This window comes from Myotis daubentonii, chromosome 1 (genome assembly GCF_963259705.1).
Source record: "Myotis daubentonii chromosome 1, mMyoDau2.1, whole genome shotgun sequence".
Taxonomy (NCBI): domain Eukaryota; kingdom Metazoa; phylum Chordata; class Mammalia; order Chiroptera; family Vespertilionidae; genus Myotis; species Myotis daubentonii.
The window spans coordinates 27430779-27453652 of NC_081840.1; the positions used below are offsets into that span (position 1 = coordinate 27430779).

General features: G+C 38.1%; 1 protein-coding gene and 1 non-coding gene across 5 annotated transcripts in view; one reads left to right on the forward strand and one right to left on the reverse strand.

Moving 5' to 3' along the window:
• The window catches only part of RAD51B (RAD51 paralog B), a 611763-nt gene that overhangs the window by 525907 nt on the left and 62982 nt on the right, over window positions 1-22874 (reverse strand). The window lies entirely within an intron of this gene.
• Window positions 10812-10939, forward strand: LOC132224982 (small nucleolar RNA SNORA33). Its single transcript, XR_009450780.1, has one exon. It is a non-coding gene; the product is annotated as a small nucleolar RNA SNORA33 (small nucleolar RNA).

Genomic DNA, 22874 nt, shown 5'->3' on the forward strand with positions numbered 1-22874 from the left:
CCAACAATTGCAAGCTTATTCCTTATGTAATTGGCATCAGAATCAATATGTGGTTGCTGTAATTTTTCCCCCTTTTACCTTCTAATTGTCCATGTGAGACCACCAAGAGAAGAGGAAAAAGTCAGGCTAGCATTAAAGATGATACCAGATAGAAGTTGGAAAAAATGTGATAAATCATCTATATCTACCAATATGAAAAGATCTCCAAGATACACTGTAAAATCTAAAAAGCAATTTTGCCAAATGAGAGGCAGTATGATACAGTTTTTGTGGGAAAAGTACACACAAACACAAATAAAGCAATACTATATGTCTTTCTTTCATAAGCCTATTCATCTGCCAACACCTCTATTTCTAAGTCAATGCACAGAAAAAGGTCTGAGGAATAGATGCCAAACTGAAAATAGGCATCATTTTCTGCTCTTGGTGGAGAGGTTACTGGGATTGAAAAGGATGGTTGTGAGGGGAATTTAAAGTACTCTCCATAGATATTCTGAATATTTTGAATATATTAATATATTACTTACATAATAAAATTTTTTAAAGAATCAAACATGTACAAAATGGACAAAAGTTAATCAAGAATGTGCAAGGGTTAGGTAGAAGCATGCCTGGGCACAAGCATGGGGAAGCCTCGGTTTCCTCGGGAACTCGAAGTAAAGAGCTGCTGTTTTCCTTCAGTCAGTTTACTCCTTAGACTCGCCTTCTCTGGCCCTATGCTCTAGACCAGCGGTTCTCAACCTGTGGGTCTCGACCCCTTTGGCGGTCGAACGACCCTTTCACAGGGGTCACCTAAGACCATCCTGAATATCAGATATTTACATTACGATTCATAACAGTAACAACATTACAGTTATGCAGTAGCAACGAAAATAATGTTATGGTTGGGTCACAACATGAGGAACTGTATTTAAAGGGCCAGAAGGTTGAGAACCACTGCTCTAGACTCTTTAACAACGCATCAATGTGAAGACTTAATCTTGTGGGCTCTGATCCATTCTTTGCTCCTTGGAAAGTGAAATAAGGTAGGAGTCGTAGGTAGATGAGGGTAATGGGTTTTCTTGAGCTTAACTGCTCCACTAGGAATCTACTATGGCTCTTTTCCTCTGTCCTCCAGCTATGATATAAGAGTGGGCTCCTGACTATGTTTATCAATAGGAAGAAGGCCTCCGTTGAACGTCGTTACAAACCAGTTTCATCACTGCTCTGGCCCCAGTGCCTTACAGAGCCAAGTCCTTCCTCCTGGTTGGCCTTGGAAAGAAGTAGTCTGCAGTTACTTGCCCAAACTCTTTCCTAATGGTTGCACCTATTGCCTGGTTCTGGGGAAATGGCTTGTTTCTTCTGTCCTATTCTGCCAAGAGTGTTCTTTGCAAAATCTTGGTTTCTTCAGTTCCTCCACATTAGCTCCAGCAAAGAACAGTGTAATCAAAGCACAAAGAGAAAAAGCAAGCTCAAGGAACTATGAGGGAGTTGGTGAGACAAGAGTAGACGTACTTCTGTGCTTAGCAACAGAGTTGGGGAGGGAGAAATTGTGGTGGAAAATGAGTGGAGAAGTAGATGGAGCCAGACTATGAAACCCGTGCGTGATAAGCTAAGGAGTTAGGCTTTATCACTTAACATAATGTGGGCCCATCAAAGGTTTTTAAGCCAGAGAATGATATGATCCGATCTGTCTTTAAAGAAAGAGATTTGAGAGAAGTAGGGAGGATGGACTGGGAAATGGAAAGCCTGAAAGGGGAAAAGCGGCTCTCCCAAGAATGGGACTGAAAGATAAAAGGGCCTTAACAGGGCAATGGTTATGAGAACGGAAAAAAGGAAACAAACATATTCAACAGCAATTTTGGAGACAGAAGAGACAGCACTTGTCGATAGACTGGTTGTGGAGACTAAGGGAACATAAGGACTCAAGATGAATAAGAGGCTGCCAGCTGAGTGGACCGGGAGGCCATTGAAGATAGAGAATACAGGAAAGGAGGGGCTGTTTACAGAGTGTGTGGAAAAATGAGTTTTGGGTTTGTGGAACTGCATGCTAGGATATCAACTCTTTGTAAACTCCAAAAAGATAAGGATCTTGTTTGCTAATTTTCTCTGTGCTATACCTAGTGCCATGCCATGTGCATTTACTCAAGTTTGTGAGGATAGTGATAATGGTGTTCTCTCCCAGGATAATTAAGACTTCACAATATTTAAGGTATCTCTTCAAAGTGCCTATGTAGAAAGGAAATATGAGACGAAGTGGTTTATTCTACTTTTCTGTCAAATTTCTTCTTTCGTTGTTTCCAAAATAAATTTTCAATAATAATAGGGCTTTTAACAAGAAGGTCTATTGCTAAAAGCAGCCTCAGGCAGACTCTAATACCTGTCACAACTTTACATTCTACACATTCCATTAATCAAGCCACATCACCTTTCATTCTCTTTCTTGTTCAGGAACCTGTACTACAACTTAAGATTCTAAAACCTGCCACACCCAATAGTCAAACATATCAAAGACACTTAAACAATTTGAAATAAAGAAGAAACACTGCTGTTTTATTTGAAAAACCTTAGAGGGGTTGAGGAGATATAGGGGGAAAAAGCACCATTTGTTCCGGTTAGTGTTGTTATGCATTGTTTTCTGGGGTTTGCCTTGTAGGCATGTTGAAATCATAACTAAATAAATCAGCTCCAGCTACACAAAGAAACAATACTCCCTTCCCCCGTGGACGCCAGAAGGGAAAATGGCATCTTCTCCATGATGTACACACACTTTGGAGCTGCTTGGTTTTTAATCCTCTGCCAAGTCAAGTTTTAGTTTTATTTTAATCTCAGTAACCACAGTAAATTCCGAATCTTTGACAAGTAAATGCTTTTGAATCCCACTCACTTTCCTTTCTAACTCCTGGAACTTCAGAGTTCAAAAATGCCTGCACTGCTGATCCCTTTTCATGAGGAAGAAAATACATACACTATAAATTAGGTATAGTTCCTGACATTTACAAGTTAGTCTACATGTGAAATAGGTTAAGATAAAATTGTATCTTTCTTGGCCATCATTTAAGTGTGTGTGTGCGTGTGTGTGTGTGTGTGTGTGTGTGTGTGTGTATTTACATGTACTATTGGAGAAAGAACAGCACAGGAAATCAGGAGATCTGGGCTCAAGTCTCATTCGTTTTAGTCAAGCAACTTAAATTGGTTTCCTTGTATCTAAAAGTTAGGAAAGTTGACTGGATGGTTTTTATATGCCCCTCCCTTTCACTTTAAAAGTTTGACTCAAGATTATGGCTATTACCTGATTTTTTTTAACCATGGAAAGCAGTCACTCAAAAAAATATTCCGAAGAAAACAACTAGTTTTTATGGTATTGGAATAAACCTCAGAAATTACCTAATTTGTACAGCTTTGAAACTATACTCCAAGAGTTATAAATTGTTTTATTTATTGGAATGTTCTACAGTTTAAAGAAAAACATTGCAAACTACTCATCTAATCCAACTCTGTCATTCCAAATGAAGAAACTGAGATCAAGATTGGAAGAAGAAATATAACACATCAATAAAATATGGTGCAACTCTTAAACATGATGGCAAGAGAAAAAGGGTCACGAAACGCTTTAGAAGAAATGAGGATATAAAACTGTGTATAAAAAACATGTAGGTATACATCTATTTTTCAGGCTAATAAATTCATTGTATCACTGTCACTAAAACATTGTCACTATTAATATTCAAATAATATAAAATAATAACAAATGAAAAATGAAACAAATGATCCTACATCTCACCATTGAGAAATATTCAGTATTAACATTTAGTGAGAATCACTCCAGACAGCTATTTCACCTATACAGAGGGTAGATGAATGAACAAAAATAAATTTATTATTTCTGGGATAAGAGTGTTACTTGCTTTTAAAAATTACATATATATTTTTAACTTAAAATTAATAGAAGCTAAAATGAAACTTAGGAAAAATTAAGCCTTAGATAAATTCTTCACTCCAAGAATATTAATTGTTAAAATCCCTCTAACTTTGAGGAAAAAACATGATTTAAAAAGCTGTATATCGAGCTGGTACCCTTGACTGGAATCGAACCTGGAACCCTTGGGTCCACAGGCTGACACTCTATCCATTGAACCAAACCAGTTAGGGCTAAAACTATTTAAAATTTTAGACAGTATTGACTAAATTGTTGGTATGAAAGATACGTAGATTAATAATTTCCTCTTCCTTTCCACCTATCTCTCAATTTTTGTTTTACTTGCCATGATGTATAACATTTCCATTCTGTTCTGTTACCACAGCGTCTAGTGTTTCTAAATCTTAGGTTTATATGTCAATCTACTTAATATTCACAATCAGCTTTTATTTTGATTCATCTCTTGGTTGGCTAAATTTAATAGGTAGATTTTCCAGTGAGATCTCAGAGGTGCTATATTCTCTGAATTCTTTCACATTTGAGGATTATGTGCTTGTCACCTTCATTCCTCAACTAGAAGCCTGGTGCATGAATTCGTACATGGGTGGGGTCCGGCTGGTCCACCCCAATCGGGGTGGCCAAGTGGAGGTAGGGCCAGCCAGGGGGAGGGGCCACGGGCAGTTGGCAGGCCAGCCCCGCCCCTGATCGGGGTAGGAGGGCCAATCGGGGGTGGGGCCGACCAGGGGGAGGGGCCACAGGTGGTTGGTGGGCCGGCCCCACCTCCTGGTCGAACTCCCAGTCGAGGGGACAATTTGCATATTAGCCTTTTATTATATAGGATTATTATATAGGATGACATCCTGACTAGGAACAATGTTCTTGGGCAATACTTGCTTTCATCAAAACTTTGTTGACACTGCTCCTCTAGTATTTCACTTTGTTGTGATGTCTGAGACCAGTCTAATTCTCTCCCTTATACAAGAGTTTTGGTATTATTATTATTATTTGCCAGAAAGACTGAAGAAGTGTTTTCTCAGTAACAACCAGGATTCTAGTTGATACTGATTCTTTTTTACCAATTTCTGTATTCAATGCAGATTTAGTTTTCAATTTCAATGAAGTTTTGCTGTATCACTTCTCTAAAAACTTTTAGTTCAATCTGTTGGGTCCTCTTCCTCACAGACACCAGTAATCCTCTTGATTCATCTTTGTGTCCTATCATTGTTAACTAAACTGCTTTAGTATTTTGTACCTGCGTTTACTGTGATTATTTCAGGCTCTTGCTCCAAAGCATTAACCTTTAAGCTACCTCTATTCTCTTCCTTACTGGGTCCCTATCACTTAGTCCTTCAGTGGTGTTGTGCTAGTCTTCAATTTGTTTCCTCAGTCCTGTGAAATCTCTTTTTCATCAATACAATACTATTTTTAAAGTTTTATTATTTGTAAATGTAAGAAGTATGTGTCAATCACATGTTACATAAAAATACTGATACCAAAGAAGGGAAATAATTTGTCTAAAAAAAGTTGGTGGGATGGTATCCTTCAACTACATTATGCCGTTTCTAAGATATTTGCTTGAAATGATAGCTACTGTTTTAAGAGAAGTGAAGTATCCAGCCAAGGACTAAACATCTTTATGTCAATGACCCAAAATGTATAATTTTCCAAGAATAATATTTTTCCTCAAGCTACATGTAGTTGTACTCTTTGAACAACAGGAAGTGTCGGCAATCTGATCACCAGCACACAGTCTGCGTTTCAGACACATAGTGAATGTGAGGGAAAACCTCTCCTGCTTTCTTCCTGACTGATTTCGTTCTTCTATTTCAGGGGTTCAGCAATTACAGACCTCATACATTTTCTCCATCATAACTGCATATAGAGAAGGAAATTCCTCTCAGTCTGGCAAATTATTGCTTAATATGTGTAGGCTCCACTCAGTACTCTTGAAAAGATAGCTCTCTTAAATGTATTTCCTCTTAGATATACTGTGGGTATATTAATATACGTATACTCTGATGCTAGCACATTCCTAAAACCTTGGGACAGGGTCCTGGAACAAAAAACCTATTTTTTCAAAGTGAAAGATAAAAACTACAGGCTCTGAAATGTTGTTTGTCTGAAATATTGAACTAAAAAAACAACAGAGCCTTCATTGATGGTTAAGAAAACAAATGTGATTTATAGAAAACAATCATAAAAGTTTTGAAAAAACATTTTTTTAGGAAGAAGAAAAATGATGTCATAGAAAGATCCAGTGAAGTGGGGTCAAACCATTCCTGGATTTGAGTCTCAGCGCCTTGCAAGCTGTGTGAATTCTGGATAAGCCATTTAGCTCCTCTGAACTTGATCCTTCACTTGCTCAGTAGGTGAACAGTATTATTTCTGCCAAGTAGTCCATTTAAATGTTTAATATAGAATATTAACTTTATGTATTTCTATAAAGTTTATAAAGTGATTTTACAAAGAAGGTCTTATTCTTGGCAAAAACAAGCAAATATATGATTGATGATTCTTGGCAGGAACAGACAAATATATAATTGATAAAGGCTATCTTTATTTTTCAATGCTAATGTATTGACCAAAGGAAGCCAGGAGAATCAAACAAGCATTGTGAGATAACAAAAATCATAACCTAAATTCCAAGAGTGGTTGTAAGTGGCCGTTGGTTCCTATTGTACACACATAAACCTCAATAGGTTACAGAATAAACATAAAACTGAAGAATCTAGAAATCAAATAATACAAGAAATGTCCCTTATAATGGGTTAAAGTAAAAATGAGGAACGTGAAAAACTAACAATAAAAGATATAGCAAAAAAAAGGTAGCTAGTAACCCCTGAAGGTTCCTTGAAATATAATTAAAAATTTCATACTAAATCTAGATAAAGGGCAGACAAGGCAAGATAAGGAGGAAAAGAAAGGATTTAAAGGAATTATTTAAAAGCTACCATATCAGTTTAGGAAGTTTCTTTTTAGTGTCTGGAACATTCTAACAAAGAAAACTAAACTTAATAATCTTGTCCACAGTGTGGATGCCCTGTTTTACAATTTAGTGAGTTAAATAGATGACACTGTGAAGGAGGATAAAGTAGTAAAATTTGTTTTTACTAAAACAAGAGTTGGAGCATCTTCAAAAATATATTGAGACTATTCACTTGGATCCAGCTTCTTTCCACCGAATTTACATTCCCCCTCCAACACTATTCCAGAAGCCTTCCCCAAATAAGAATAGGGGAGAGAATAAAGAGGAGTATTTCTTCACTACAGCTTTTATCTGAATTTTTTGTTTACTATATTCAGTCTTGATTTCATACCAAGTTTATTTGACAAGCTCTTGGTGGTAAAACTAGACACCAGATTTTTCCTTCATAAAAACCAACGTGGGTGGTGTCTTTGTATTTTTCATCTTTTTTATAAGAGGGTACCTCTTTGCAGTGGCATGAAACCGCAGAGAGCTGTGTGAGACCTTCTGCTGCCCGGCCTGACCAGGCAGTCGGCAGTGAATTCCACCTCTCTGTAATTCTACTGGATTAATAGTTATCAGCAGATCTGGTCAATCTGAAGACAGGAAAGGAAAGAAATGCATAAAGGAAAACACTGTCATCAAATAAAAAGAAAGCTTCGTGTACACAGCTCTATGCTCAGCATTATGCAAAGTAAACAGACATGATTCCTGCCTTCCAGAGGCCTCCATGCAAAAGCAGATGGTGTCGACACAGACATATAAACAGACTTTCACAGTGTAGAGCAGAGACATGATGGCTGCCAGTGGGCAGAAATAAATCAACAACAGCTAAATATTTACAAAATGTGAGAGATTTATGATGTGCAGTGGATTTTGTGTAATACGTGGAATGGTCTCTGGAATTGGTGGGGGTGGGGTAAAGATGCAGTTCTTTTGTGTCCTGATCCTGCTCTGTCTCTGACTCCTCGTGTAACCTTGGGTTTTAATAGTGACTATTTGTTGCCCTATAAAAATGAAATAATAGCATTCAAATTTCTTCCAGGTTGTATAAACTATAAATGCATAGTCTCCTGAGAATATAGCATAGAAAATTCTATTATGATTTCTAATGAAGTGAATCAAGATAGAAATCCAATTTTTAAATCTCCCATCAAAAATACTCTCCCATGATATACTTTGTGATACCAGTTAACCATCTGGGGACATGAACTTTTGAAATGGTTGACCTGAACTTTTGATTAGAGACCGGGAATCTGAGTGTTATAAACGGTACTGTCATTCCCCATCAAATGTTACCTGTTTTATTTCTCTGAAACTTCCTCTGGCCATTTTCATCTCTTTGTTCCTTCTTTTTCCCAATTTCTTTTCTTTTCACCTTTTTTTGTTGTTGTTGTTCTCCTCTAACTGTGGGATCTACTCAGATAAGGTGCCTATATGAGGCTCCCCAAACAGAGGGACCTTTCTCCCTCCAGTTTCAAAAAAGGAAGGAGCCTGTTTTTAAAATATCTTAAATACATCATAAAATGACACTGAATTTAGAGACCTAAGAGATTATCCAGTCACAGGAACCATCTTTCAGCACCTAAGCTGTGCCATCTTCTTTTCTGTCCAGGTGTTTCACTGTTTGGATCGTCCTTTCACTCACTCTCTCCAGCTTAACCAAGCCAATACCCACTCACTTTTCCCGAGGGAAGTCTTGCGTTTTGCTTCTTTCCTTTTCTTAACTATGTTCACAGCCTCCTGGACTTCTCCTCCGACAGTGGCATGTGTCACATCCTATTTTATGCATCTATCATCTCTATCATCCACAAGACTGAAAGGTCACATGGGCAGGAAGTAGGACTGTTCTTTATCTCCTGGCTCTAGCACAACACCAGGCACATGGGAGGCATTTAAAGAAGGTTGAAGAGCTCTAACTGGTTTGGCTCAGTGGATAGAGCCAAAGGTCCCAGGTTCGATTCCGGTCAAGGGCATGTACCTTCATTGCAGGCACATCCCCAGTAAGGGGTGTGCAGGAGGCAGCTGATCGATGTTTCTCTTTCATCAATGTCTCTAACTCTCTATCCCTCTCCCTTCCTCTCTGTAAAAAATCAATAAAATATATTTTTAAAAAAGAAGGTTGAAGAGATGAATGACTAGCCAATCATGTGACCCAAACAATTAAAATATGTCCCAAACATTTTTTTTCTTTGTAATCCTCACTCAAGGCTATTTTTTCTGTTGATTTCTAGAGAGTGGAAAGGAGGGAGGAGGGGGAGAGAGAGAGAAACATCCAAGTGAGAGAGACACATTGATTGCCTCCCGCATGTGCCCCTACCTGGGCTGGGGAACCTGCAACTGAGGTACGTGCCCCTGACCAGAAATCATACCTGAGACCCTGCAGGCCAACACTCTAACCAGTGAGTAAACCAGTCAGGGCCGTTCTAAAACTCTTGGGAGCACTTCCCAACAGAGCTTTCTGCAATAATGAAAATGTTCAGTATCTGTGCTGTCCAGTACAGTATCCGCTAGTCATGTGCAGCTACTGAGCACCAAAATATGACAGTGCGGCTGAATTTTTAATTTTTTAAAAATTTTCATTCACTTTAACAGCCACATGTGGCCAGTAGACATAATGGACAATGCAGCTCTAGAATCACAATGGGAATATAAAATATACATAACTTGTTTTGCTTATACAGTTTAATATACTGAACATTAATACAGTTTTCTCTAATAATTAAAATTTCTATAGTAAAATTTCTCTCAACAGAATATAAAATTTTTGAGAGCAGGATTTTTTATCTCGTCATCGTCTTAAATATAACAGCTATTTGAAAACACTGTACAGTTAAACTGAACTAAGATACCAACTGTTCAAATGTAAAGACTTTTGTGTCTCTTGTAGTTTCTTTCCAGTTTAAGAGTAGCAGGTAAAACCAGACAACTCCCATTAAAGTAAAACAAAACAAAAAAAGATGCTATGTTGCCTGGACTATGTCCTCCATAGTATCAATGAGCAACTACCTACAGGCTTTACTTTCAAAAAAGGAACCAAGGAAAGAATGTTCTTAAATATGTCCCACATCTCCACCTCTGTTCCATCTCTGTTCATGCCATTTTATTTACCAAAAGTCTCACTCTTAGCCCAATACCATCCTATTCAGCCTCAATTCTACATCTACTACAATGTCTGGTTCTCAAACCCCTCCTTCATGAAGCATTCACCTTGGTAAAAGAATGGGATCTGTCTTAGCTACAGAGTCCTCTGCTTTGTTCTATACATGTTCATCAAGTTTATGAAATACAATTAATGTTAGCCACATAGAATTTAATGTCTCACTTTCCTGAACTGTCACCAATATCTATATGTAATGTTTCATTTTTATTATCACCACAAATTCTAAAAATTAAAAGTCTTCTTGGATTGAGTCAAACAACTTTTACACATCAGCCTATTTCTTGATTTGGTGTTTTTCCAAACCTAGAGCATATCTTTCATATGAAGCAGAGGAAATCAGAAACAAGAGGAGTCAGACATTGTGTCATGCAAAACTATGCCACTAAGTGATAGAAGCAATACGCTTGGCATAATCCCAACCTACATTCCCTAGAACAAGTCCCTGGGGAGATTCTGTTTTCTTGTAACATTTGAAAATACCTTCAGGTCCTAAGTGTGTGTGTGTGTGTGTGTGTGTGTTGCTTTTTTGTGATCCAGCTATAAGTAATAACAATACCATCATCATTTATATTTCCTTTATTTTAATTTTTTAATTTATTTTATAGAGAGAGAAACATCGATGTGAGAGAGAAACAGATCGGCTGTCTCCTGCCCGCACCCTAACCAGGGATCAAACCCACAACCTGGGCATGTGCCTGACCAGGAACTGAACTGGCGACCTTTCAGTGCATGGACCATGCTCAATCAACTGAGCCACACCGGCCAGGGCATCATTTGTATTTCTGAATCCAAGACATGCATTAGCATAAAGTATCTGACAACAGAAGTCTTCACAATTCTTGGCAATAGTAAAGCCATGTTTTGAGCCTTAAAGACACTGAAGTCATTAAGGTCCCTGAAAATGGTTATGAGGAAAAAAAAAAAGTTGTTACAATCTGAGAGCAGACTTTCATGAAATTTTCTCTTGTTGTTTCAAGCAAAAAAAGAAGAAGAATTTTACTAAAGAAAGGCAAGAAATAAAATTAACTGTTTATCCTCAATTGTGTCCTCACTAAAACTCAGCAACTTATCTCATTTTAACTATTTATCACTGCAACTACACCACATCTTTCCTCCTCTCTCCTTTCTCCTCATTCCCAGATGATGACCTTGCCTTTCTTTAATAAGATGTCTGAGGTCATGTGGCATATCCTCCCATAGCATCTGTCCGCCACTAGGAAACTCCTCTGTACCTCCCCCATCTTTTGTCCTCCTTCCCCTCTGACCTCTAAATATTCCCTCCCAATGTCTATACCTCAACCCATATACTTTATCTTGTTCTTTCCAGACTCCTCCCAGATCTGTCAGTCAGTAATCAACCCTCTACTCTCCAGTGCCTTCTCTCCCTCCTTCTCCAAAGGCTTCTCTACCTCTGCCTGCAGATGTGCTCATTTTCCAATTTAAAAAAAAAAAAAAGACAAGGGGAAAAATAGCCTTAATCAACCCTGGTACTCCTATAGATAATATTTCATCTCTCTCATTCATTTTCTTTATAATTTACTTCATCTTTACCTTCCTGGATCCTTTCACCCCTATCATTGTACTAAAAGAGACCAGCAGTGACTTCAAAACCACCAAACCTTCCTTTTCTTTTAATCCTCACACAATGATATGCTTTTATTGATTTGAGAGAGAGAGAGAGAGAGTAAGGGAAAGGGAGATAGAGAGAGAAACATCCATCGGTTGCCTTCCATACTCACCCTGACCGGAGATAGACCATGTATCAAACCGCAACTAAAGATCTTTTCCTAATCCTCAGCTATTTCCTGCTCTATTTCCTGCTCTATCTCCTTCTCACCAGCCTTTCAGAGGACATCTTTACTTCACCTCATTACATTTAATATAAGGTTATAATCTCGCTTTTCTTTTTTTACTTGAAGATAGCAGCTATACCATCTGTCCTTCCTCAAAATATGTTTTTAGACCAGGCCAAACTTCAAGCTGTCACTTAGAAACAGGTTTAGACCACAGAGGCACACATCTTGCTGCAGCAACATGTTCTGTCTATACTAATAATAGAGGGATATGCAAATTGTCTAGAACTCCATCACAGCAACAACAGAAGGGGGGTTAGTGAGGGAAGACCAAACAACTGAACAGCAGGCTGCATGGGGTGACCAGGCCGGCAGGGGGGTGACCAGGCCAGCAGAGGGGGGCAGTTGGGGCAACCAGGTTGGCAGGGGGAGCAGTTGGGGGTGACCAAGCCAGCAGGGGGGGGGGGAATTAGGGGTGATCAGGCCAGCAGACAGAGGCGGTTAGGGGTGATCAGGCTGGCAGGAGGGGCAGTTAGGGGTGATCAGGCAGGTGAGCAGTTAGGAGCTAGCGGTCCCAGATTGTGACTGTGTTCATACACTGTCAGAATGCATGACATGGTTTAATATCACTTCTCCCTGCATAGCTGGTAATCTATAATAATAAAAGCATAACATGCTAATTAGACCAGATGTCCTTCCAGATATCCTTCCGGACATGGCGGGCGGGGGCCAAGGCAGAGGCCCCCAGCTGCCGGAGCAGCAGGGGCCAAGGCCCTTGCACGAATTTCATGCATCAGGCCTCTAGTTCATTAATATTGCTGAAATACTTCATTCTTCCTCTACACATAGATTTTATCTGCTTAAAATTGAACAATGGTATGCACTTTGTTATTGACAATGATACTTTCAAATGATACTTTCAAAACTTTGGACAACTTTTAAAATTCCTAGTTATGCTTTTCTCTATAATGAAGCTGGGAGAATTTTCTACCTTTGGTTTGGGCAGTATTCAGTAACGTGAGGAGATGACTATTGTATCTTTAGTGATGATACTGATACTACATTAGCAATAAAAACTAAAGAAATTCTGAAATTAAAACAGTGGAAAAAATGATTAATAATCATTCATTTGTTTATCCCAATTAAAAAAATTTTAATAGCTACATATTAGTTTGAACATTCTAATAGCATTTGGAACTATCGATTACTTTTACCAACATTTGTAAATTACATGGAGTTGTGTGCTCAAAAGAAGCAGAAGCAGAAATGTTCCCATATGCTAGAAAACAGTTCCATCATTTTAATAAGACAGGGAAAATGTGGTTTATTCTGCAAATAAACACTAAAATGGAGAAGGTGCCCTTTTTAAACTGAGGTAACTTTGGGGTTAACTAAAAAACAACTTTGTAGCCACATAAGATCACCTTACAAAACAACAGAATACTGGGTAGTATCGAGTCAATTATGTTTTACAGAAGTTTTAAAAACATGCTACTATAGTTAAAATATAAATAATATTCTAAATTCAGATAAACTTGAACTCTCATCTGCTAATAAAAAGGTCCACTGTTTGTGCCTCTTGTGATCAAGAGGAGACAGATTTCAACTTTCCAATTTCAAAATTTTTAACCATTCTTACTCCTCTCTGTCCAAGTATTTTAAACAAAGATGACAATAAGTTTTAGGAAAAAATGAATGCTACATTAAAGGCTAGAGGCAGTTGCCTTATTTGGTTAATAAATAATTTAATTTTCATGTCCTATTCTTTGGAAAATGTTCATAAAAATTTCCCTTGACTATAGCACACTACCATAGAAGAAAAAAGACCAAAGCCCTTTGTCAACTAGATGATATTCCAAACCTCACCCAACTCCAGACCAATGAACGATAGTACATTTCAATGGATACAAAACCACAGCTACAAACTGCATATACTGTAAGCAAATTTACCACCAAAACAAAAACATTGTAACACTGCATATTGAGTAGCATTTACCTCCAGACCCCAATTCCTACTGCAAGAGTTCCATACTATTTCTACTTTGTCCCAGATGACATCCCAGTGTTCACTGTCTATTTGTAGGAAATAAGGACACAGCAATTCTATGACTAAAGAAGTACAAAATGTCCCCCAATCTGAATTCGACCTTGGGGGATTCTAGAACAACCAAGCCTGAGAGTCCATTGTTCCAAAGATTCATATCTACAATGTTCCTGTAGGCCATGATGAATCACTCTGGGCCTGTGTATGCAATAGGAATACTAACTAACCCATATGTCCAATTTCGTATTTACCCTGAATACAACTCCAAAAGACAGAGATCTTTTCCTTAAAGTATTTGCCTATCTTAGTCATTATAGACATAATTCTCTACAATCAGTATTCATTTCTGAAAAATACCATGTATCCTATAGTTGTGAATGTTTTGCTGGACTATGTAAAATTCTCTAAAATAGGAGATATTTTACATATCTTATTGAAGATACAGCTTTTTAGGCAGCCAGTTTTTCCATTACCATATATATACCAGTGCACAAGGTAACTTAAGTGTTAAACATTAGTGACTGTCTGATATACAGGGTGGAGCAAAAGTGGGTTTTCAATGTTGAGTATGTGAAACACAGTTTACTCTTGTGTTATTATTTATTAATTATTGTATTATTTTCCATATGAACAACTGTAAACCTACTTTTGCCCCATCCTGTGTACAGAATGAAGATAAAGTTTTTTGTTTCTTAAGACCAAATATTTGCCTTTCTGTAGAAAACATGTTAAACCTGAATATCCTTAAGTTGAATTAACTCTTGTCTCCCAAGTAATTTGCTTCAAACAAAATAGCCTCATCCCTAAAATATCTGTATTTTAATCAATAATTTTAAAAGAGTCACATTACTCATGTGACTCATAAGAAGTTCTGAATAGGGAAATAGCAACTATTTTGGAAACTAAATAAAAAACAAAGAAGAAAACATAGACAGATGATTCCAAATATTTAATGGAGTATCAACCATGGGCCAGACACTAAAATGGGAGCTAACAATACAAGGTGAATAAAATACAGCTCCTGCCCCCGATGAGGCCTAAAATCAATTTGATAACATTATTATATTTTTCTTACATCAAGAGAGCTATCCATATTCTCATCAATCCATGCATAAAAGCTAACCATGTCTTGCAAAATCTCTCCTAGAATAATCTGCTCCTAGAAACAAGAGGCTAATCAACTTGACCTTCCCATTCTTCTTTGTCTTTAGGTGATTTTATTATTTATGCTTTATGCTGCACATACAGTCATGAGGATATATACTGTATGTTACTCATGATGATAATGATAAGAGCTAACACATTAAGCTTTATTACATTCCATATCCTGCACTAAACATTACATTTATTATTTAGTTGAATCCTCCATTACACTATTTGATAGATATTACTATTATGTGTGACAGAGCTAGTATTAAAAGATCACCATTAATTCCAAAAATATTACATCGAAACAAGGGACCTAAATACACCAAATTAAGAAACTACTTTTACTTCTTGATTTTTCTACCTAGAACCACAGGTAACAGCTTATCAGAAATATCTAATTGTAAGTTTAAGTTATAACTGCCTGCTCTTCAGCAGAGTATATGCAAAGGTTAAGACAAAACAAGTAATAGGAAAAGGAGCCATAAATGCATCCTTTGCCCCTTAAACCTGTATCCAAAAAAAAGCAATGCTCCTAAGTACATATATATAAAATTTCACACCATGTCAGGAGTTCTAAAATCGATTTAAAACTCTTAGTCTATTTTTCCCCATCAATTACACACCTTTCTATACCATAGGAGCTTGGGATCATATATGAAAACAATAGAGTACAGCTTTTTGAAGAAAAAGTAATTAAAAGAAAAATGTAAATGTCCCAAGATGAAAGGGGTTCTTAGCAATTCAGGGTATCACTAGCCTGGTTGTACATAAAACATCAAATGGCACAAGCCATCTAGAAGTTACCATGTTCTTACTGTGCACAAACTACATTAGTCTCTCAGATGCCCACTACTGGCTGGCACTGCCTTGCTTTAGATATTTCAATACTATTTGACCAATGGAAAATGTTGACATTCTGGTATACCCATATTTTCTTACTCTTCCTGATTCTTATCTAGAAGATAGTTTAGCTCATGTTGTTTTTTACTGTTGACTCAATTATTTAACTGTCAAGAGTTGGAGAGAGAAAGGAGGTCTTGCTTTTCCTTGGCTACAATGAATGCACCTAAGTAAATACTTTAAAACAGTAATACATTCAAGGTAGGTATAAGTCTTTCTCTTTGCTGAAAGTGCTCCCTGGTCTATCCAGCAAGCATGTGACTGAATATATCTTTGCATCTCCATGACCTACTTCCAATCCTATACATTTCAAAGACTCTATCAAGTATCTAATAATCTACAAGGTCCACAAGGGCAGGGCCCCTGTCAGTGTTGGCCACTATAGTATGCCCTTTGCTCAGCATGCCCGGCACAAAGTAGTTCTCAAAAAATACAACTTTAATGCATGAATGTAACTCTTAAAGCAGCTACTAAGTATGTGAGCTTGGCAAGTTACTAAACATCTTTGAGACAATTTGTTTATCATTTGAAAAAGGAAATAATAATCCTCATAGAGTTATTACTAAGATTAAGATCAAGTACGTAAAGCACAGTACAGTGGTAACAAAAGTCTTATAATCATTCTTTAATGTAGACCTGTATTTGAAGACCTATTAGAATAACTATAACTGAATTATTAAATATGACTACATTTTTATAAAATAAATAATACTAATAATAATGGGCAAAAAAAACCCCACAAAAAACCTAGGAGCAAAAATATCTAATACCAAGACAAAGATGTGGGGGAAACTCTCATAAATAAAGCAGTATTTTGAAACAAAATAACTTCCATATATATTTGTGACTGAAAACACAATACTTTTTCCAAGTGACAAACCTGGCCCAAACAAAGCAACTGGGAGATTTATTTTTGCTAAAATTATTATCCAGTTCTTTCCAAAAAGTCCTTACTTCTTAGAGACACGTACTCTAAGATGAAATTGTCTTAGTGGTAAAGAAAAAAAAAAAGCCCAATTAAAATGTGCTTCAGTTTTCTTTTCCTGTCTTGTACTGATTGCTTTTAAAACTAAGTCTAAAGCGCCATCTACCGTGTCTGTCTGGATTATATCACTTTTGTTGGTTTTATCACAGAGTGCTGCAGAAAAGCAAAATGTAGCAAATTTAGAATCTGTTATTTTAAAATCCTACTCCAAAAAAATTAAAGAAGGCACACTTTCCCCCCATTACATACTTTACTACAATGAATTTAGATATAAATGCATATCTCCTCTCTCTCCTCTCCTCTCACCTCTCTCTCTCTCTCTCTCTCTCTCTCTCTCTCTCTCTCTCTCTCTCTTACACACACACACACACACACACACACACACACACACACACACATCTGAGCAATCATTGTTCCTTTCTTTTCCACTTCCTTCTTAAGTAGGCCTGAGCTCATTATTTAAAAATTTCACAATAGGAAGCAAAATACTTACTTTTATAAATTAGAGGTGCAAGTAATGATAATAGCAATTTTTATTGAGGGCGTACTGTGCCTAATAGAGTTTTAAGTGCTTTTCACCCGTGTCTCCTATAATCTTCACAAAAACCCTTTGGAACAGATGTCATTAATATTATCTCCATTTTACAGATAAGGAAATTGAGGCACAGAGAAATTATTAAAGTTCTGCTCAAGGTTAAACTGCTATTAAGTGACCAAACTATGGCTGAACCCAGATATTCTGGCTCCAGAATCCATCTGTTAACCATGATACCAAACTTCCCATTACTATCAGTGGTTCAAATTATTCATCACTGTCATCTGAAGTGCATAAGACCAACTTGACATCCAGCGTATTTCAATCCATTCTAGCATCATTCCACCTTTGGACTATTTTGTGTACATCTGTATTTAGGAGGTATTATTTTATGCAGAGAAAACCTTGTTGAAATACCTGGGACTTACTCTGGGGTTCTGATTTGATGTCTGAGCTGGAATTTGAAAGCCTCGTTTTTAACAAGTTCTCCTCATGACTCTGAAACAGCCTGTATGGGCCCTGCATTTAGCACACGGAGCTTCATGACATATTTTAATCTTGGGCTAAAGTCCTCCTCGCTTTTCTCTTATTTTAAGAGTTTAAATATAGAGAACTGTGAAGGCAAAACTCAGTCATAAATGTAAATAAGTGGGGGCCCAGCTGGCGTGGCTCAGTGGCTGAGCATCGACTTATGAACCAGGAGGTTGTGGTTCGATTCCCAGTCAAGGCACATGCCCGGGTTGCGGGCTCAATTTTGGGCCATGCAGAAGGAAGCCAATCAATGATTCTCTCTCATCATTGATGTTTTCTATCTCTCTTTCTTCCTGCCTCTCTGAAATAAAAGTAATAATAAATAAATATGTGGGGGGTTTTGTGTTTATACTGACTTTCTAAGTAGAGAGACAGGATTGGTAAATAGACATTTTTTAATTTTGTTTTAATAATCTCAGACGAGGAAGGGAGAAATGAAGCCTCCCTGGGCGCTTCTGAACACAAACTCTTTTCTGACCCTACAGATAACTTATTCTCTGAACGAGTGGTTTTCAAAAGTTATTCCAGGATTTTCATTGAGAGAAAAAGGAGAAGGCAATGATTCAGCACCATTCCTATCTCCCCATCACTTAACCAAAGCAAGGACTCCCTGGACACTGGTGGAAATGCCACCATGTAAACAAAACCAAGCATCTTGAGGTAAAGGGTTGTGACTCATGTTCTTTGGAAGTAAATGGATGGATGGATGGATGGATGGATGGATGGATGGATGGATATAGATGGCCAGCCCACGGCTCCTGTGCAGTGGCTATCTTATTTATTAACCTACAGGGTCTTTTTCATTACATAGATGTAGGCTCCAGCAAGAAAATATCGCTGCCCTACAACACAACCTCCTGCTTCCTCCCTAAGAGTATACTTGGGGACATAGGACTGTAACAATTTTTTAAAAAGAAGGTCACTTATAAACATGCTGTATCTACAGGGCAATGAAACAAGTGTTTTAACAAGCCTCTATGACTTACATACCTGAATGAGTGATCTTTGTGAAATAAATCAACCGGGAACTTATCCTGAAGGAAGTCCTGCCATTTGTGACAACATGGATGACACTGGAGGACATTATGCTGAGTGAAATTATCCAGAGAGAGAAAGAAAACTACTACATGATCTCACTTATATGTGGAATCTAAAAAGTCAAGCTCACAGAAGCAGAGAAAAGAAAGTAACCTAAAAAATGAAGACCTGCTGCCACAGAAAATAGTCAAAAGAATGTCCAAGGAGCTGTTCTCCCCGGAGAAGGAACATGCATAAGTGGGCATATAATCTTCTGTGACCACTTCAAGGGAAACGGCTTTCATTTGGATGTACTGCTGCTGGCATTAATAAGGAAATTCAGACACAGCACTTTTCAATCACTACACTTTATAATTACAATTATCACCAAGCAGTTTTCATTTGCTATCATCAAAATGTTCATTGTCCTGAGTGTTCCTTTCACAGCGGCATCAAAGCTCAGCCCTCTATAGGGACTGCACAGTCTGTCTTTGAGAGACTCGGCAGGCTTTGTAATGTCAGTACACTGATGTTACTGCTGCTACTTCACACAAACCTTCAGTTCACGTTCAGTGTGTCTGCCACCGCATTGCCCAATTCTTCCTCTATTCCAAATACTCTGAAGAAGCTTCCCAGAAATCCCTGTTTGGATCAGCAAAATCAATTTGGAGTCATCAGCAGATTTCACCATTTCCTTTTGGAGTCATTAAAACATTAAACAAGCATGATCTTGGTATCAGCCTGCGGAGCTCCTACTATTAACCTCCCTCCAGCTGAAGTCACCCCGTCCCCTACAATGTGGTGATTCCCAGGATGTGTTTATTCACTTAAAGTTTAAACTTTGATGGATTTTTTTTAACAGAAAGTTGCAAAATGCATTATAAAAGTAAAGGGGGGAGGGAGAATTCCCAAAGGGAAGGCCAAAATAACCAAAGAGAAACAGCTTCTACTCAAGTGGTTTTATCGAAGCACTCAAACCACCTCAGAGTCAACTGATTCTGAAACTTCAACAGAACTGTGACCTTTGCCCTCCAATCATTTACTTCTTCTATAATCATATGAGTAAACTTACTGAACACATTTGAAAATTCTATATGAATTATAACTAGGAGGTCCAACCACTTTATTAGCTTTTCCCTCCCCCCCTCTTTATTACCTTTGAAGGGGGAAAAGCAAACAGTCCTTAACCAGAAATAAAAAAGCAAACAACTTTCTCCCCAAACTGGTCTGTACTCTGCACAAGAGAAATCATTTTTATTCAAGTGCAAATCTGCTGGAAGCCTTTCCTCTGCTTTCCCAGTCTGCTCCTATAGCTGCATCAATGATGAGATGTGGAATGAATGAAAACTCCCTTCGGACCAAAAAGCAATGCGGTCCATATGCAAACTCATTCACAGAGCAGCAGGCTTCCTTACATCCCTTCCCACTTTTCCATTCCAGCAAAGGAGGAGGTATTGTATGTACTATCCCATCAAATGGAATCGGGGAAAGATAAGGTTACTATACTATATGCTGTCCCTCCCACCCACCCACTCCCATCCTGACACAGTGCCCGAGGTGTTTTCAGGGCCAACCTTTAGCTCTAAGCGAGGTGCAATGAGGCAGAATTAGGGAGTGACCTCACATGTCTTTCTTCAGATGCTTGTAGAACAAGAAAGCAGCAGAGGCACAGCAGCAGTAAGCAGAATTTACTGTCTTAACCCATACAAAATCAAGGCAAAAATCTTCCCCCCAACAAGCCAAATCTGCTGTAGACTTTCAGAAAGTCTGGCAACCCATTAGCCTACATGCCAGGGTATCAGGTAACTTTATAATCCCAGCAATCTATTCAGGCCAACAGTGAACCGCACAATTGAAAAAGTTCACCACCAAAATCAAACTCTGCTGGGATTAGGAGCATATTCTTGGGGGTTTTTACTCAGATGCCATTGTAAATCTATGTTATTTTTAATACTGTTCTTTGGATTTTGCCCCACACAGAATTCCCAAGTCACAGGAGGACCATGAACAATGTCCAGATGTATAAAATGCAAAAATACTTCCCTCCTACTTCTGCATTCCAAGATAAACACCACAAGAAGCACGTGTGACTAAACTCGGAGCTCATTCCAAATTAAACACTGCATCATGTGCACAGCGGAGGGCTTGAAAAACAAAACTGCACGAATATTCTACACGGTTCACAAGCCAGACTTGGGCGAACACATGACCACGTTGTAAGAAGGAAACATGAATTAGAGAGAAGGGTAAAGGGTGAGAAAGCCTCAGTCGTGACCTTTCCCAGAAAACTGGTGCTATTTCAGAACACGTGTATAATGTGGGACACAGATGAAGAGGAAACAGTATTTTTCTTTGTCGTTTTTTTCTACTCATGGCTCTCAATTCTAAAACCACCCAGCAAATAGGAAAACCCTACAAAGATTTCAAAATCCCGAGCTAAGCCATGCACAAACATTAAACACACACACACACACACACACACACACACACACACACACACACACACATACACACTAAATACTTAGATGTCTGGCTGGCCAGCCCAGACAGAATCCTTTTGACCTATAAAGTGAGTCTGGACAGAGTACATGGAACCTTAAGGAACAGGGAAACAAGACATTCGGGTCATAAGAAAAGACTTCTACATTATTTTCATTGTTTCAAAAATCAAAGTAAAAAATAGAGGGATAGATGAATAGACAGTAGACAGAAAGAGAAATAGTTTGGCTGAGTGAGCTCTTTTCCCACAACTTATCCTAGGTGAATGAAAGTTTTTCATAAATTAAGATTGGGAAATGTTTATAGAAATATCTTGGTTTTTGAAATTCTATACATTTGATAGATACAAAAGAATATATAGAGGGTGGGGTAAAAGTAGGCTTACAGTTGTTCGTATGGAATATAGTACAATAATTAATCAACAATAATATAAGAATAAACTCTGTCTCACATACTCACAACTGTAAGCCTACTTTTGCCCCACCCTATATATATAATGTAGGTTAGGCAGGAGTATAATGATAAACTATATACCTCAGAACTCATCACCCAATTCATTAATCAGAATATTCCCCATCCCAATGAAGTTACACAGGATCCCCGCCTGAAGCCCATCCTTCAGCCTCCCTCCCATTGGCCAGCACTATTCTGAATTGTGCATTTATTTTATCCCTACATTTCATAAAAATCGTTTTCACCGCAGCTGATGGAGTATTCAAATGTATTTGGTAAATCCCCCTTTGTGTATGCTTTCACATTGGGGAGAAAAAGGTCCTTATCCAAATACATGAAAAATAGCATCTACCTGTATGTCTCTGCCTTCCTCCAAATGTAAGCATCTCAAGATCAGGAATTATGTTTTACTAGAGGCCCAATGCACAAAAATTCATGCCAGAGTATGCCTTCCTTCCCCTGGCTGCCAGCACTGGCTTCCCTCCAGCACCTGGGACCCAGGCTGCCGGCACCAGCTTCCCTCTCGTACCCAGGACCCAGGCTTCCCTCGTCCAGCTGCCAGCCGGCACCCAGGACCCGGGCTGGCTTCCCTCACCAAAGACATCCGGTCAAATTAGCATATTACCTTTTTATTATTATAGATTTGCTCTAACTTCCCAGCACCAAGCAGAGTGATAGGCACAGAATAAGTATCAAATAATTATTTTTAACTAGTCTTTCAAATAAGAGCCCAAATGCCTTAAATGTTTCACAGGAGAGCTGGTCAACGACAAAGATTCCTCTTTCCATCACTGCCTTTCTTCTGTGACAGGTCTCCTAGCCCCAGGCCCACATTTACCAATTATCTCCCCAGACCATGAACCAATATAACAGTCACTGCATCACCTCATCACACGCTAGATAAAATCTTAAGTGGCAGTAAAATTGTCAAATGAGACAATT